The 12,202-nt window shown below is 45.7% G+C and overlaps 2 protein-coding genes across 2 annotated transcripts in view; one reads left to right on the plus strand and one right to left on the minus strand.

Moving 5' to 3' along the window:
- LOC127048474 (uncharacterized) overlaps positions 1-12,202 on the minus strand; it is a 490,241-nt gene that overhangs the window by 372,859 nt on the left and 105,180 nt on the right. The gene's annotated exons all lie outside the window — the stretch shown is intronic.
- The window catches only part of TAL2 (TAL bHLH transcription factor 2), a 67,610-nt gene continuing 55,846 nt past the window's right edge, over positions 439-12,202 (plus strand). The window contains exon 1 of the mRNA XM_050948364.1: positions 439-645. The gene's annotated coding sequence lies outside the window, so the exon portion shown is untranslated. The remainder of the gene's footprint in view (positions 646-12,202) is intronic.

Here is a 12,202-nt window from a genome sequence, read left to right on the forward strand (position 1 = left end):
CACACAGTAAGATAGAAAAGTAGAAAATTAATGGTACATTATACTCAAACTGGAATCATTTCCTGCTGCCTTATCCTGTTATGCATCTGGCTTACCCTGTCACGCTGGAGATGATTTGTAGCTGTGCTTAGATCACCCCACGCAGTGTGTTGCTCTTGCTGTCGCGTAAGCTTGACAACCAGAGCCAGCGTGACAAAATTAATTCCTTGATACTGGAAGTCACATTTTCTGATGTTAGTGATCTATGCAAACGCCAAATGCAGATCTTGGACTATTGTAATAGTATTTTTCATCACTACTGAGTAAATGGCAGACTTAAAAATCTCCATTTATTCTGTTATGAAGCACTTAATTGTGGGGGAGGCACACACAATCTAATCTCAGATGCATTTTTGACTTTGCAGATTTGTTCTCTTTTGATTTGTTCTCGCTAACTAAAAAGCCCACCTTATTTTTTAAAATGAAAATTTTTGTAGGCTGCATGGTGTGGTTCTGATCTCACTGCAACAGTGAGAGTGCTTAATCCTGCAAGGTGCCAAGTACTCTGGCCCTGATCCTGCAAAGCATTTAGGCACAGCTTAACTTTAAGCATTGGAATAGTCCTGTTGAAGATGTAGCCCGGTGGGATTCTTGGACAAGAAACAAGTGAGTTGGTTTTTTTTGGTTGACTGTGCAAGACCATCCATCGTGAGATCTCACACCAGTCTGTGCTCATTAAAAGTCATTAGTGGATTCCGGATATTGAGTTGAAAATATAAATAAAAAGGGATATAGAACTAATATGCAGAAGTTGATAAATACAAGGAAAATCACTAGTTATCTTTTTAAATATTTAAGTAAATTTACCTGTTGCACCTGTTAATATCCATGGATATATATCTACAGGATGGGTCTAGTATTGATAACAGGATGTATGTCTCAGCTCTAACTTCAAAGAGGCTACTCATGTGAGTAAAGTGAAACGTTCTGGATCTAGTCAGGAAGAACCTTGTATGTAGAATCTGGGTATTAGTTTGATATAAATTTAATGCACAAATATTTTTATATAATCTTTTGTTCAATCCCTGATTTTAGATGTCATTTCTTCACACTTTATTCCATTTCTGGATGAGTTAGCTGCATTTAACGCCAATATTTAAAAAGGGCTCTAGAAGTGATCCCGGCAATTACAGACCGGTAAGTCTAATGTCGGTACTGGGCAAATTAATCGAAACAATAGTTAAGAATAAAATTGTCAGACACATAGAAAAACATAAGGTGTTGAGCAATAGTCAACATGGTTTCTGTAAAGGGAAATCGTGTCTTACTAACCTATTAGAGTTCTTTGAAGGGGTCAACAAACATGTGGACATAGTGTACTTAGATTTCCAGAAAGCCTTTGACAAGGTCCCTCACCAAACGCTCTTATGTAAATTAAGCTGTCATGGGATAAAAGGGAAGGTCCTTTCATGGATTGAGAACTGGCTAAAAGACAGAGAACAAAGGGTAGGAATTAATGGTAAATTCTTAGAATGGAGAGGGGTAACTAGTGGTGTTCCCCAAGGGTCAGTCCTAGGACCAATCCTATTCAATTTATTCATAAATGATCTGGAGAAAGGGGTAAAGAGTGAGGTGGCAAAGTTTGCAGATGATACTAAACTGCTCAAGATAGTTAAGACCAAAGCAGACTGTGAAGAACTTCAAAAAGATCTCACAAAACTAAGTGATTGGGCAACAAAACGGCAAATGAAATTTAATGTGGATAAATGTAAAGTAATGCACATTGGAAAAAATAACCCCAACTATACATACAATATGATGGGGCCTAATTTAGCTACAATGAGTTAGGAAAAAGATCTTGGCATCATCGTGGATAGTTCTCTGAAGATGTCCACGCAGTGTGCAGAGGCGGTCAAAAAAGAAAACAAGATGTTAGGAATCATTAAAAAGGGGATAGAGAATAAGACTGAGAATATATTAATGCCCTTATATAAATCCATGGTACACTCACATCTCGAATACTGTGTACAGATGTGGTCTCCTCACCTCAAAAAAGATATTCTAGCACTAGAAAAGGTTCAGAAAATGGCAACTAAAATGATTAGGGGTTTGGAGAGGGTCCCATACGAGAAAAGATTAAAGAGGCTAGACCTCTTCAGCTTGGAAAAGAGGAGACTAAGGGGGGATATGATAGAGATATATAAAATCATGAGTGATGTGGAGAAAGTGGATAAGGAAAAGTTATTTACTTATTCCCATAATACAAGAACTAGGGGTCACCAAATGAAATTAATAGGCAGCAGGTTTAAAACAAATAAAAGGAAGTTCTTCTTCACACAGCGCACAGTCAACTTGTGGAACTCCTTACCTGAGGAGGTTGTGAAGGCTGGGACTATAACAGTGTTTAAAAGGGAACTGGATAAATTCATGGTGGCTAAGTCCATAAATGGCTATTAGCCAGGAAGGGTAAAAAATGGTGTCCCTAGCCTCTGTTCATCAGATGATGGAGATGGATGGCAGGAGAGAGATCTCTTGATCATTGCCTGTTAGCTTCACTCCCTCTGGGGCACCTGGCATTGGCCACTGTCGGTAGACAGATACTGGGCTAGATGGACCTTTGGTCTGACCCAGTACGGCCGTTCTTATGTTCTTATTTTGATCAACATCTGAAACTGCAGCACTGTGTGACTTGTAGATTTTTTTTTAATTGTATTTGTGTTACGTATGCTCCTAGAGACCCCACCCAAGATTGGAGCCTGATTGTGCTAGGTGCACTGTCCAAACAAGTTGTCAGAAACAGGCTGCTGCAATCTAGATAGACAAGTCAGAAAAAGATGGAGGGGGAAAGAGGCACAGAAAGGTGAAGCCACTTGCCCATGGTCACATAACAGGTCAGTGACAGCTGGAAATAGATCCTAGGGCCTGGGTCCCATTCCAGTGGACCATACTTTCCTTAACTTGTTTTTTAATAGTTATTCCTAGAATTCCACACTGTCATTTTGAAAATACTGTGCTATTTACTTTATTCTCCCTGTTGGCTGAAAGTTAGCATTTGTCATTAAATGATGTCCTATATTTGTTTTACTATACATTTTGACTGTTTGTCTAAATGTGTCTATCTCTGCTGTCTTTCATTTCAGTTTTACTGATAAAGTCATAGCATAATTTTGTGCAAAGAGGGTTATTAAAAAGGAACTATTTTGCTTGTTGATCAACCACTGCCATCCTAACTTTCCAATAAGTTTAAGAAAAGCTGCACATGAAGGGCCAAATGTTTTAAAAAGCTCACCACCACCACCTCCCATTCAGGTGCTTCAATAGCGAGGCAAGATTTTAAAACATGGTACCTAACAGCTACCATTAGGAACCGTGGAGAATCCCTGTCACTCACATTGGGAATACTCGGAGTTGCAGGGTTCTGAGCATGCTTGAAGATCCAGTCCATTTAGGTGCTGAAGTGAGAGCTCAGCTTTTCTGAAAATCTGGCCCCAATTGAGGGTGCTGAACACGTTGGAAATCTGGCCTGCAATAGATTATGGGCTGGACCCTGTATCTCTTGCAGGAAAAGGTCCTTTGAGTTGTCCCTCCACCCCAAGCTTTTAAAAATATGACTCGGAAGGCGTTATTGTTATCTGCTGCTCTCCAGTCACCTGTCCTGCTAGCAAAGACAGGAAGAAGTCACACTAATAAATCCCACTTTCTCTGCCATCCACATAAAGAAGTGCAGATGCTTTGTATTATGCGCTTCCCTTGGAACAGTGTCTGTGAAGGAGGCACGGTTCATAGCCTTAAAAACAAGTGAACTTTAGCCCTCTGCTACTTCAGAAATCTTTCTGTTTATGGTGTGTATCCCTTCTTTCTTTACGTAAAATTGCAGGAAGAAAAAAAACTGCATTTTAGCTGCCAATTTCTCCACAGTCAGGGAGCCTATCAGTTTTTTTTGTTTGTTTTGTTCTTGTGTATGTGATATTACAGTGATCGGATCTGTATAAAAACACAGACACAAAGTTCCAAAGATCAGCTTGTCAGGGTAATGCCCATTTTCACTACTCATGTCTGTCTTTTATTAGTTGTTAGTGGAATGCTGTAAGGGTATGAGCCATCTCACAAAATTCTTGAGACAAACACCTCTACCTGGAGAGGCTTAACCGGACCAATATGAAGCCAGAGACAACCATTCACGTGTAAATAGCTGTGAAAATGTTATCTGTGTCCTGCATAACAGCAGAGCAGATCCCCTCACCTAGTACAGAGACAGCTTCAATGACAGCCAGTTTACACCAGCTGTGGCTCTAACCTAATAGCCTCCAGCCTCTGCCGTGCTTCAGTGTTATACACAGATGTACTATTGATTTAGACTGTAGCAGGATACTGTAGTTAAAATCTGAATAAGAGTTACAGAATCATCCAGGTCAGATCCATAACTAAGGAGGTTTGGGTGAAATCTCTTCCCAAGAAAACACCGTGCTAATGAAAGGTGAGTTGACATGATACAGTGTTTTATAAGGACAGGGTCACTGTAACGAGTGAGACTCACCACTGCGGCACCTCCTGCTGTCGTCCTGACAATTAGCTCTTTCGCAGCCTTGGAGCGCCCTCTGCAGGCCCCTATCTTGCCTCGCCGTGTCCCTCCCAGACCCTGGTGCCCCTTTCCACTGGGGTTCTGCCCCTTGCAGTACCCCCACAGTCTTGGGGGGGTCTCCCCTCTTGGGGGAACCCCCACCTTGCCTCAGTCTTGGCTACTGCCAGTCCCCACCTAGCCCCCATTCACTGGGGCAGACTGCAGTATGATTGCCACTCATCACTGGCAACGAGGGTTTGAGCCTGCTGCCTCTGCCTACCCGTGGGCTGCCCTCTGCAACCCCAGTACCTTTCTAGGGGCCCTTCCTTCGGCCTGCAGCCTGGGGCTCTGCTAGCCTGGAGCTCCCCAGCTCCCTGGCCCTTCCCCAGCACTGCTCCACTCTCGGTACCTTCCTCAGCTCCCCAGGCAGCCTGGTCCCTCCCTCTCCAAAGGCTAGAGAGAGTGTGAATGTTGGTGCTCCTGGCCCACTGGCGTCTTACAAGGGCCAGCTGAGCCCTGCTTGGGGTGTAGCCAAGCTGAGACTGCTTCCCCAATCAGCCTGGGAGCTACTTACTCCAGCAATAACCTTCCCCTGGGCTGTTTTAAGCTGCTCCGGAGTCACTCATCCCAAGTTCCTGCCCAGCGTTGTTTCAGAATTCCATTTGAACCAATTGATTGATCTCCCAGGTTTTTTCCCCAACCCTAGGGGAATCAGAACATCACACACGTAATGTAGTGAGGGTAATGTCATACTACTGTAACAGGACAAAATTATTAAAGAACGCACTGTGACGGGTTCAGTCACAGAGACTCCATTGAGACTGTCACCTGACATGTTGAAATTACCTCTGAGCCTGTTTTCCCTGCCAGCTTGGAACTCTGGAACCCTGCCTTGTTGAGCCAGACACGCTAGCCTGCTGCAACACAGACTCAGGGTCTGGGCCATGCCCCCAAAGCTGCAGACTTTGGACATGGCTACATTTGCAAATGTAGAGTGCTTTGAGTTAAACCAGCCTTCATAGAGCGCAGTAGGGAAATCTGCAGTCTGTCCACACTGACAGCTGCAAGCGCACTGGCGTGGCCACATTTGCAGCCCTTGCAGCGGCCCTGGGAGTGGTACATTATGGGCAGCTATCCCACACAGCACCTTTGCTCATTCTGGTGCTCTGGCTTATGGGAAAGGGGTGGAGGGTGTGGGACATTCTGGGTCCTGTCCCTACACCCCGTGATGCATCGGTTCAGATCCCAGCAATTCCTCTGCTTCCATCCACAATTGGCACCATCTTTCAACGCGTTTTGTACTGCGTGCTCTGTCTTCCCTTTCGGTCTGCGGGATTGGAGCCCGAACTGCTGAGGAATATGCTGACGAGTCTTGCCAGCACGTCACGTTTGGCAGTCGAGTTATTCCTTAAGATCCAAAGGGACAGGGAGGACTCCAACGATGATATCTACTCAAGTAATGCATACAACACAAGATTGCTTCTGGCATTCATGGACGTGCTCACCACCATGGAACGGCGCTTTTGGGCTCAGGAAACAAGCACTGATTGCAAGTCTGGGATGACGAGCAGTGGCTGCAGAACTTTTGGATGAGAAAAGCCACTTTCAGAGGACTGTGTGATGAGCTCGCCCCCACCCTGTGGCACAAGGACGTGAGATTGAGAGCTGCCCTGATGGTGGGGAAGGGGTGGCTATTGCAATCTGGAAGCTGACAGCTACCGATCGGTCACTAACCAGTTTGGAGTGGGGCAGTTGACCATTGGAATCGCGTTGATGTAAGTATGCAGGGCCATTAATCACATCCTGCTCAGAAGAACCATGACTGGGTAACTTGCATGACATGGTGGCTGGCTTTGCACAAATGAGTTTTCCTAACTGCGGAGGGGCGATAGATGAGACGCATATTCCAATTCTGGCACCAGACCACCTAGCCTCCGAGTACGTTAATCGGAAGGGCTATTTCTCTCTGGTTCAAAAGGCTTGTGGATCATCGTGGGCATTTCATTGACATTAACGCAGGCTGGCCTGAAAGGTGCATGATGCACACATCTTTCAGAACACTGGCCTGTTCAGGAAGCTGCAGGCTGGGACTTTTTTTTCTAGACCAAAAGATCACCGTAGGGGAAGTTGAAATGCCCATTGTGATCCTTGGAGACCTCGCTTACCCTTTAATGCCATGGCTCATGAAACCCTACACAGGGAGTCTTGACAGCAGCAAGGAGCAGTTCAACAACAGGCTAAGCCGGTGCAGAATGACCGTGGAGTGTGCTTTTGGCCATTTAAAGGGCCGTTGGCGCTCTCTGTATGGGAAGCTGGACCTGGTCGATAACATCCCTACGGTTATAGCTGTATGCTGTACCCTCCATAACATTTGTGAAGGGAAGGATGAAAGATTCACTCAGGCATGGAACTTGGAGGTTCAACACCTGGAAACTGAATTTAAATAGCCAGAGAGCAGGGCTATTAGAGGGGCCCAGCACGGAGCTGCAAGGATTAGGGATGCCTTGAGGGAGCAATTTGAGGCTGAAAGCCACCAGTAATGTCTGGTGTCCTGCACAGGAGTGAAGTGCAGTGGTTCCAGTGTTAGTAGGAATCTGTTTTTGCTGTGCTGACTTGCAGTGCCTGTTGCTTTCCTGGGCTAAGGTATTTTTTACTTTATGCAATAATAAAGAATATTTTCAAAGCAAAAAAATCCATTTATTGAAAAGAAAATGCATTTATTGAAAAGAAACACAATTGCTTGGGAAACAGAAACAGCAAGGAAGTGGGCTGGGGAACAGTACAATCACAGATTTGTGTATGTCCTGTTATCATACTCAGCCCTCCTGTCTGGAGTGCTGTGCCGTGAGTGCTGCACTTCAGGATGACTATACTGCATGGTGATGGGGGTTAAGTGCAGTGGGTCATAGTTTTGGGGGCTGGGTGGTGAAGGTACAGGTTTGGAGGCAGCTGATGGCGATAAGATCCCGGATGTTGGGGAAAGTGGGTTGGAGGTGACATGGGGGCACAAGGGAAAGAGTTTTGGGACAAGGGCTGGGCTGGAGGGGTGGGCGCAAAAGTGCTCTGCCTGGATGCTACGAGCGCCTTGATTGAATCTGCTTGGTGCTCCATGATGCTTATTAGCCGCTCTGTGCTTTGGTGCCAACAATCCGCATTCTGTTGGCGGACCATCCTTTCACTCTCCCGCCACTCCTGCACTTTTTGATTTTCATTAAGGGAGTGCTGCACGACTCCATGCAGCATGTCCTCTTTGCTTCTATGTGGCCTCTTCCTGATTCTTTGCAGCCTCTCAGCCAGTGATAACACAGACGGCCGAGATCTCAAGATTGTATCTGTAAAGGCAAAATGCAACTCTTAACAGAGGCAGCATTGTTCACACCAGTCAGAGCAATGATTCCCCCATACTTAAGGAGGGCCAGCACAGTCTACACAGTAGCATAATTTGCCAAAGTGAGCGCACATAACTCACGGGAGCCCCAAAATGGTGAGTAAGCACAGGGTCCAGGGGGACTGATTCTTTCATGGCTGTACTGTCCTCTGGGGTTCTGTGCCTTGGGAAGAGCCAACAACTGCAGGGGGCCCCTATACCGAACACAGTCCCCACACTTTCCACAGGATGAGTTTGTCCTGGAAGATATCTCATTGCTGAGGGTGACCTGGGAAACAGGGGAGGGTCTTCTTCTACAATGCGGCTTCCGCCCTGGCCCATATGCAGCTTGCCTGTGTGCAGCAATGGTCCCCTCACAGCACAGTGGGGCAGACGTGTTTGCCTGACTGAGACAAGGACCACTGCGGCTCTCACGAAACCTGCGCAAGCGCATTGCCCAAGTTCTTACTGAGACCTTTGAAAAGATCACTGAGGCCGATTACCACGATGTGAGAGAACACATCAATGCCCTATTCCACATCTAGGCATGCATGCACCCCTAACCCTCCTCGCCCCAAGAGCCCGCACTGAATAACTTCCTTCTCAAAATAAAAGCCACTTTCCGGGCACGTCCTCTGGTGTTTATCCTTCCCCAAGCACCAGCCGCCACGACTGGCTACCTTCCTCCTGGCTGCATGCATCTAGGGATGCCGGGGTGTCTTCCTCCTCAGCACCCTCGCTCCTGCTTTGCTCCTCCTTCTCCTCCTCCTCCTGCCTTGTTGGACTGGGCTCTGAAGTGTCCATAGTGGTACTTGGGAGTGACCCCACCTCCACTCCAAGTATCGCGTTCAGCTCTTTGTAAAAACGGCAGGCCGCAAGGGCAGCACCGGAGCGGTTGTTTGCCTCACAGGCTTTATGGCTGGCATTCCGCAGCTCCTTCACTTTAACCCTGCACTGTATGGCCCCTTTCCATCACGTCCTTTGATATCTGCCCGAAGGTATTGTAATTCCTGCGGCTGGCGAGCAGCTGGGACTGGAGAGCTTCCTCCCCCCAAACACTGATGAGGTCCAGCGCCTCGCCATTGCTCCATACTGGGGATCGTCTGGCGTATGGAGGCATGGTCACCTGGAAAGATTCGCTGAGAGCACTCCACGTCTGACTGAGCAAACAGGAAGGGGATTTTCAAAATTCCCAGAGAATTTAAAGGGCGGGTCTGACAGTTGGTCACCTGAGGGCAGGAAAGTAGAGGTCAAACTGATGACCAAAGTGGCTAGAACAGGCATTGTGGGACACTTCTGGAGGCCGATCAGAGCACATTAACAGACCAGGACGTCCACACTGGCTCTGCGGCGCTCCAATAGGGGTGCATCAAACGTTATTCCACTCGCGGAGGTGGAGAACCAGGAGTGCTCCAGCTGCAGAGTCAGAGCACTCTACGCGGCTTGCCAGTGTGGACACGTCGTGAGTTAGAGCACCCGGGGCTGCTTTAATGCGCTCTAACTTGCAAGTGTAGCCATGCCCTTTAACCAAAAACAGCTCAGCAGGTTACTTCTCCAGCTCCCAGACACCCAGTTCCCAATGGGATCCAAACCCCAAATAAATCCGTTTTACTCTGTATAAAGCTTATACAGGGTAAATTCTTAAATTACAAGTAAACAGGGTCATTTACAGTTCATTGATTCTGAAGCACCCTTAATAGCTTCCACTTAATATGTTTACATCAGTAATACAAGTTTCTATCTTATTCTTTTATTAAAGTTAATAAATTTATACCAATGAGATGGACACACTCAGTAGATTATAAGCTTTGTAATGATACCTCACAAGAGACCTTTTGCATGAAGCATATTCCAGTTACATTATATTCACATTCGTAAGCATATTTTCATAAAGCATATGGAGTGCAATGTCACACACCCCTAGATGTTCATGGCCCTTGCTGATAGGGTTAGGAGTCAGCTTCACAGAGATAACAAAGTGGGTCTCCTACTGTATAAGAATAGGTTACGGGTTTACCACGTAAGAGCTCATTCCACTGGAGCTCAAGCAATGTCTGCTGCCTGTTTAAAGAACATCCCTGTTTCTAGCTAGGCGGAGCTTGAGCTGCATATTTATAAGATACGTATTTGGTAGAGTCTTCCAGATTGGATGCCTGTTTCAGCAGGGCTATCCTGCAGTCATTGTTCAGTTAGGATTCTTACTACCCGTCTCTGAGCAAGTAGACATTTGCTTGTTAGTCACCAAGTACGGAATCCATAGGGACAATCTCTTGAAGAAGAAAGCTAATTGTTTACCTCACAGTAAGTGTGGTTCTTTGAGATGTATTGTCCACGTAGATGACCACTCTTCTTCCCGATCACTATGGAGTCCCTCTATGGGAGTCTGTATTGGCAATGGAACTGAGGGATGGTAGGGCTCACTCTGCCCTTTGTGCCCTCATGTGGGGGAGCATGAGGATCTCTGGCAAAGGCACAGCACCAACCAGACACTGCTGGCCAAAATCATCCAATGTCACACACATGGGGCCCTGGAATCTGTGTGGACAACACATCTCAAAAAGATAGTTACTGTGGGATAAGTAACTGTTCTTTTCTGTTCCTGGCACTGCAGTGCGACTTTCGTCAAGTCACGTCACCGCTCTGTGTCTCAGTCTCCCCTCCCACCTTTTCTCTGTCTTGTCTATTAAGATTGTAAACTCTTCAAGGCAGGGATTATCTCTGACTGTTTGTATGATGTTTAGCACAATGGAGCCCTTATCTCAGGTGTGGTTTCTAGGTGTTGCAGTAATACATAAAACTAATAATGTCAAAACTTATTTGAGAAACTTGATCCAAAGTTTAAAAAAGTTATATTTTACATAATTAAGAAGGCAGGAATACCTGATATTCAAGTGCTCCAGATTTCAGCCATGTCTAATCCATAGGCCATGCTGCCTCCACTCTGAGCATCATGTCACTGATGGATGCATAACTGTGTGATGTTGGTGATTTCAATATGAAATTTTAAATGTGTGTTCAGTGAGACAACTGCTGAGAAAGTGGGAAAAATCTGGTGTGTACATGCATTTTTTAAAAATTTCTCTTAAGAACTGACACACTCGGGAATCTACAAATACTACAGGCCAAATTTTCAAACAGGGGCATCTACATTTTGCTTACACGGTAAGTGCAGTTTCCCCTTTTTGCTGATCTCGTGAGTACCTAGCTTCTTGTGTTAGAAAATTAATCTCTAAATATCCAGTCAGGATTTAAAATGGAAGAAATGAAAACCAAGAGCAGCAAGCAACAATATTAAATCTTTTTGAAAGTGCAGATTTCTGGGATGCAGATGCTGCACTGGGAGAGAACCACAGACGATTGGGGTCCAGGCGTTGGACTAAAAAAACCTGTTTTCACTCCAAAGCCGTACATGGTGCTAGCTGGCCAGGGTTTGTTGTTAACTATACTGATCTCATTCTACTGCTGTCTTAGGCTGGTCATTCTGGTTTCAGTAGATCCACAGCATGGTTAGTCTCCATCTACAGTTATAGAGAAATCTGAATAGATGACATTAGGAGTAAATGGAGTATAAGGAATGCCTTCTAGGTACTCCAGTGAAATTGCATCAGAGCAAAGCGCACACTCACAAGCGCATAGCAGATGAATTTTGGTCCTGCAGTCAATGGGAGTCTTCCATTGTCTTTATTGGACTTAGGACTATTTGATACCGGCTGGAATGTTGTCTGAAGCTGTCCCTATACTGCCCAACTCTCTTCCCTTCTCCCTGACTCAGCCATTAGCATTGCTGTTTCTACAAAAATAAACGGAACAGCCCCCTTTCCCACAAATACGCTAATTAATACTGCTTTTGGCTTTTTAGCCAGTCACCTCCAGTCAGGAAAATCAAGACTCTTGAGTGTAGCTATAGTGCCATAGAATTGCTGTTTGACTTCTGTAGCCTCTCATCTTGAACTGACATTATACGCCACTTGTCACTGTGTGTCAGGAGCCATATCTCAGCCTCTGGCATGGCAGCAGCAGCGTCTTTGGATGAAAAGTCTGCGTGTTTACTCTTCGGGCCGTTAAAATCATCCCCCATTGTTAGCATTCAGGCTTGGTCGCCTGTTAGTAACAACCTTCCCAGCTGCACTGAAAGAGGGAATGCTGAGCAAACACTGCATGGGCGAGCTGATTAAAAAGGTGCCAACCGCTAGAGACAAGAGCTAGCCCGGAATGGTTATTTTGGGACACTATTATGTGCATGTGGGTCTCAGCTTGGCTCCATGACTGATCAGACATATGGCGCCTGATCTCCT

Source organism: Gopherus flavomarginatus, chromosome 3 (assembly GCF_025201925.1).
Source record: "Gopherus flavomarginatus isolate rGopFla2 chromosome 3, rGopFla2.mat.asm, whole genome shotgun sequence".
NCBI classification, from domain to species: Eukaryota; Metazoa; Chordata; order Testudines; family Testudinidae; genus Gopherus; species Gopherus flavomarginatus.